This window comes from Limulus polyphemus, unplaced genomic scaffold (assembly GCF_000517525.1).
Source record: "Limulus polyphemus unplaced genomic scaffold, Limulus_polyphemus-2.1.2 Scaffold2150, whole genome shotgun sequence".
NCBI classification, from domain to species: Eukaryota; Metazoa; Arthropoda; class Merostomata; order Xiphosura; family Limulidae; genus Limulus; species Limulus polyphemus.
Window position 1 is genome coordinate 187,351 of NW_013667760.1, and position 6,016 is coordinate 193,366.

General features: G+C 30.2%; 1 protein-coding gene across 2 annotated transcripts in view; it reads left to right on the forward strand.

The window, feature by feature from the left end:
* Positions 1-437: 437 nt before the first annotated feature.
* The window catches only part of LOC106466101 (transmembrane protein 248-like), a 21,784-nt gene continuing 16,205 nt past the window's right edge, over positions 438-6,016 (forward strand). The window contains exon 1 of one of the 2 annotated variants that reach the window (XM_022394059.1): positions 438-526. The gene's annotated coding sequence lies outside the window, so the exon portion shown is untranslated. Of the gene's footprint in view, positions 695-6,016 lie in introns of both variants that reach the window. The other variant, XM_013926342.2, reaches the window with a different exon arrangement.

The window sequence follows — 6,016 nt, forward strand, 5'->3', positions numbered from 1 at the left end:
TTGTGTCCATTCCAAGGACATATATTAAACTGAACAAATCAATTGGAAAAATATTATAATTTTAATGGAAAGTTCGTAGAATTGTTATAAGAAGTATCCAAAATAAAATACAAGCTGTGATAAAAGTACACAAACAAATAATGTGATACTAGTTGGTAAGATTTTAAAACGATTTTCAATCCTTACTTGGTTGGCAAATTTATACTACTTCATTTAGCTATACGGATCACTAAAGTAGGGATTCAAAATCAATCCAACTAGTATCACTTTATTTAGTTGTGTACTGTTATTGCAACATTTATTTTGTTTTGGATACTTCTTATAGCAATTCTACAAATAACCAACGATCCCTACTTTCCGTTAAAATTATACTTTTTCCCCCTATTTATGTAATATGATACACTCAAGCATACACGACGTTGGGAAATATAGGATGCTTCAGCGATTAAAGATAATACACAGTATAAACATTATTTTTACCACTCGATAGAGAGAGTCAGTGTTGCTAGGACACCTACTATCTAGTGTGAGTTTATACGTGTTCTTAAGTTCAGTTCGGTATGGAACGTGATGTTGTGTTAAACTAAAGTAACAAGATGTGTTGATACATGGTTCGGAAACAGCGATTGTTGTAGTTGAGAAATAAAATTCGTATTATACTTTGTAATTCTAAAGGATTTGTGATAAATCTTAGGTAAGCTTTTCTGCGAATGATGTTATTGAAAAAAAATTTATTGTCACTTTGTAATTTACTAACTCAATAACTATCTTTGATTATTTTTTTAAGGTATTAAATGAGAGTGTAGGCCTAAGTTAACATGTAAAGATAAAAGTAAAACTTAAACTTAGTATTACTGTTAGTAAAAGGAATCAAGCTGTAAAGTAGTTCTGCTCTAGGCTACAGCGTTTACTTGTTTTTCACATTACAGTTTACATTATTAACAGTAAGGTAGTTGCAAGATTTTGGTGTAAATGTAATATAGAGGGAAAAGAAATAATACTTATGTGCATATGTATTTAGGTTCTTATCACTACTGTATTGGTAATGGTGAGTAATTGTTTATAAGTACTTGTCAAATCAGTTTTAGCGAAATTTATAATGTGTATTGATATTGATAAAGTAACTTGTATTTGTAATGTAAACCTCACTGTATATATTCCATTGGCAGTGTCATGACTTATATTCAGAAATAACATTATTTAAATGCTGTTACTGTTTAATATTATTTAATAGTAATGTTTCGGTATTTTAACAGGAATCTATAAGAATAACTGATAGCAGAATTTATATTTGAACATTTTTGGTACATTATTTTGTTAAATTTTAAACAGAAATAATTTTATTATGATTGTCTCATTTAACTATTAATAAGATATTAATAAATAAGTATGATTGTGAAAAAAATCTTGTTTGAATACTGGATAAAGTCACTGTTAGTGTTATATGAAAAATAAATGTATCCATTCACATTCATATATTTAACAAACAAAATATTCCACGAGGATATAACTAATGGGCAGTGGTGTAGTCACAAGGGAATGCCAACCCCTCATTTAATGTGCAAGTGGAGTGCTACTTCCATACCTTAAATGCAGATTATTTCATTTTTTGTTTTCTTATACATTCAAGTGTGGATGATGGGACTGTAATAATTTCTCTGACACTGAAAGCTTTGTATAAAATGAAGTTTTCATCACTAGCTGAAAACTCCCTGACTTTTCATGTACTGCTGCTTTATAATAATAGTCCTTAAGCAACAGATTTATGAAGTTCTAAGTTTGATAATTAACTGTTCTGTCAATGGCAGGGGTGGGGGATAAGAAAGGTTGTGGTAACCCCTATGTTCTAAACTTAGCAATACATCACTGCTAATTAGAGCTGGGTGATTAGTGGAATCTAATAATTGATTAATCATTGGGCTCATTAATCATTACATTCAACTAATCAATTATTCTCACATGAAACTTGAATAATTTTAATAATCAAAAATATTAATAATTGAAAACACTAGTTTCAGTTAGTTATTATTTTCATGACTGTGACACCAATTGAAGAGCTGAAAAACCTTGACTTAAAAATAATAAGGAAAAAACATGATGGAAATATTTTGATTTCTTGGACAGTTGGAATAATTTAAAACAGTAATAATCAGGAACACCAATTTCACCAGTTATTTGATTATTTTCATGACATCAATCTATTTAATCATAATTGTGATTAACTGATTATGTTAAATGACACCTATTGATGTAATTGATGCTCATAGGTAATCAATTACATTGAGTAATTGAGTTAATTGTTCAGCTCAACTGATGTTGGGGAAATAATTGTGCTACAGAACAAGTCTGGATCGGTTTCTAAAGCCTAAACATATTACTTTAACATTGAAGTTTATAAGATTAGTCATGCCCTTAACAACCTTAAACTCAATACCAAGTCAATTTAGTTCTTCTACAATCCACAAAAAACATGCCTAAGTTTCACTTCATAGCTTAGATTTCTTAAAATAAGTATCATTCTCATATCCCACCCATACTTTTTAGCAGATTAATAGCCTTCCCTTAGTATGGAAACATGTCCACAGTATCAGAGTTCTCAATAACTCGGAGCTTTGAGTATTTCATACACAGATTTCTGAGTTCACACACAAACATTGTGTCATATAGGTACATTCATGCATGGAAATTTTGGTTTATGTATGTTAAAAAAGTAAAACAAAAATACTTACATTTTAGTGTTCTAATGCTGTTACTGACTTTAAGTGATCATTGATATCAAACACATTTACATTTTGAGGCAGATGCTAGATATGTAGTACACATTAAAAAATGGGTTGACCCATGTAAATAATAGCTGATCTCATGGCTTTTTTGTGTGTGATGAGACCTCAGTCATGCAGCAAAAATAAATGAAATGAGAGAGAGTGGTTTCAGATTGATTTGCATATTCATTGGAGAGCTATCAAACAGGTGATCTGTTAATTTGTCACTTGTGGCCTTCATCTTTTACATAGTTTGAAATGGAAAGAAACATGAATTTAATCAGATTATCAAGCAGCTTGTTTGTAAAGCAGTCAATAGTTGATCATGACCTGTTACTTGTTGCACCTTTGAAAATGAATGGTAATCAGCAATCAGTCTAATTGTTAGATTAAAGGATGCATACTTGGACTTGTAATTATTACATAGTGATCTCACATATGTATTTTGAAGATTTCAAAGCTTTAGCTTAAGATTTGACATCCAAGGTTATTTCAACCCGAGTTTTGAAATCCTGTGCAGAACCCTCCATTGTTCTACTTGAGGCCTCAACTGAGTTTTATACAAGGCTACAATAATCTCGTTCTTAGATTCAAAAGCTCTTTAATTTAAACAGATCCTAAGCATAATTGTTTTTAACATACCTAAAGGTTTTAAGTCTATATCTTTAATCATACTTAAGTTCTGTTTTCTATAACACCATTGCTCCTATCACACAAAAACTCCTCTTCAAATTTCCATAGCTTAGATGCATTACTATATATTTCACTATCTTAATCCATTTTCTACCTTTAGCCCAGTACTTAAAACTGTCCTGATCCTTTTGAACAAGAGAAACATTCTATACAGCATCAACCTTTCCCAGTATCTTAGTGTCATAAAAAATTAAAAGTATTATGGTTCAACAAGTCATCTAAATTGTTGAAGTTAATAACAAACAAGAACATTTTCAAAACAGACCTCTAAGGTACCCCATAAATTAATTGTATTCTCTCAGTCACAGAAATGACTACTTATATTTATCCATTATTGTTTACTGTTGAGCATATTTACCTTCCTTTCCAACCAATGCCACAATAATCTTAAGTTATTATTATTGTCTTGAGTTGCAACTTTCACAAAGCCAAGATATTTAATGTTAAATGGGGTGTCTTCAACTAAACAAGTAAAAGCTCTATTAAAAAAAAAATTTCAGAAGATCAGAAGACAATAATATATTTTTCTAAAAGTATGATGATTAGAATCATTATGATATCAACTTTCTAAATGTTATTCTAATTACCTCCAACACTTTGCTAATAGCAATAAAATTGATAGGTCTATAATTGTTTTGGTCTTTCCTCAAGACATTTCAAAAATTGAGATTGGATTAGAAAGCTTTCAATTAACAGGAATTTCCCATTTTTTGGGATTTCTTTAAAGAGTATTATCTTTGTCTTTTTTTATTGCCTTTAATGTAAGCATAAAAAATAACAGCATTTGAGTCAAAATTTATGTTGTGAGATAAGAGAAGTGCATAGACTCTTTTATCCTTAACTGTAGCTTTCTTTGTTTATTTTGATAAGTTTTATCATCTTCTTTAGCATAAATTTCAAACAAACATGTAAAATGATGATGTTTTTCATTTAATTAACATTTCATTTCTCTTACTTAATTATTTTGAAATTGACTTTTGATTGAGTTGCAAAAACTTGGAAGGACCATGTTCTTTTCATTTAAATTGGTCAAAGCAAATAAAGTTTTATTAATATTTTCAGTTTTAGATAACCTCACAGTCATCCTCTATCATTATTTTCTGCATGTCGGATATAAAAACAATATCTAAACCAGCATAAATGTTAGCAGAAGCTTTTATATGCTGAGTGAAAGTTACTAAAAACAATGCTACATTCATCTTGTAGCTTGTTTGTAATATGTAGTATGTCTTTTTAGTGATGTAATATATTTGTTAAGCCAGTTGAAAATGCTTATTAAAATTTTTTAATGTGATATAGTTTTTTTTAAACCCATGAATATCACTCTAAGATTTAAATATCTGGAAAAGAAGTTTAGTAGTAAATCTTTGCCAGTAACTTCTAACCTATGTACCTATGTTTACACTGTGACAAAAAAATTATTGAGTCTGGAATTCTGAAGCATATATATGGGTAAGAAAAATGTTAGGATGAGGATTAGGCCTCTTAAAAATGATAGTGGGAAGCTGACCTCGGAAGATTGTGAGATGGTAAACTTATCAAATTACATGTTCTCTTCAGCTTTTACGAAGGAAGATACAAGTATTATGCCTCAACCAGAGCACTTAGTTTATGGGAAAATTATTGATGTAAAAGATATCATTTTAATTTCTGAAATTGTAAGGGAAAAGTTGGGAAACCTAAAAATTGGTAAATCTCCTGGACCAGACAACTTTTTTCTTAGAGTTTAAAGGAACTTAAAGATTTTATTTGTGAATCACTAGTTTATATTTTTTATAGGTCATTGACTAGTAGAAGAGTATTAGAAGATTGGAATTGGCTAATGTTAGTCCAATATTTAAAGGAGGTGATAAACATTGTCCAGGCAATTATAGACCAGTTACTCTTACATCCATAGTTGGAAAGGTTTTGGAGAGCGTGATTAAAGATGCATTGCAGAGTCACTTAAAGCAGTTTGATATAATGTCAAAAAGCCAGCATGGTTTCACTAAGGGAAGGTCTTGTTTAACAAATCTTCTGACATTCTTTGAGGATTTTACTGTAAGAGTTGATGAAGGAAATACTGTGGATTTAGTTTACCTTTATTTTCAGAAAGCATTTGATAAGGTGCCTCACAAAAGATTTGTTGCAAAAATCAAATCTGTGGGTGTGGGGGAAATGTTATTAAATTGGATAGCAATTTGGCTAGAGAGTAGAAAGTAGTAATAAATGGAGTTAGATCTGACTGGATTACAGTTACAAGTGGTGTGCCTCAGGGCTCTGTGCTGGATTCACTGCTGTTTGTGATTTATATTTATGATATTGACTCTGAAATGACTAACAAAATTTTGAAATTTGCAGATGACATTAACATTTTTGGAGTGGCTAACTGTATCAAAGATGCTGCAGACTTGTAGGGAGATTTAGATCATTTGATGTACTGGGCCAATATGTGGCAGATGATGTTTAACTATCCAAAATGTAAAGTGATGCATGTAGATTTTCACAATTCAAATTATTGTTACAAATTAAATGGGAATACATTAAATACTGTGGTTGATAAAGAATATCTTGGTGTTGTT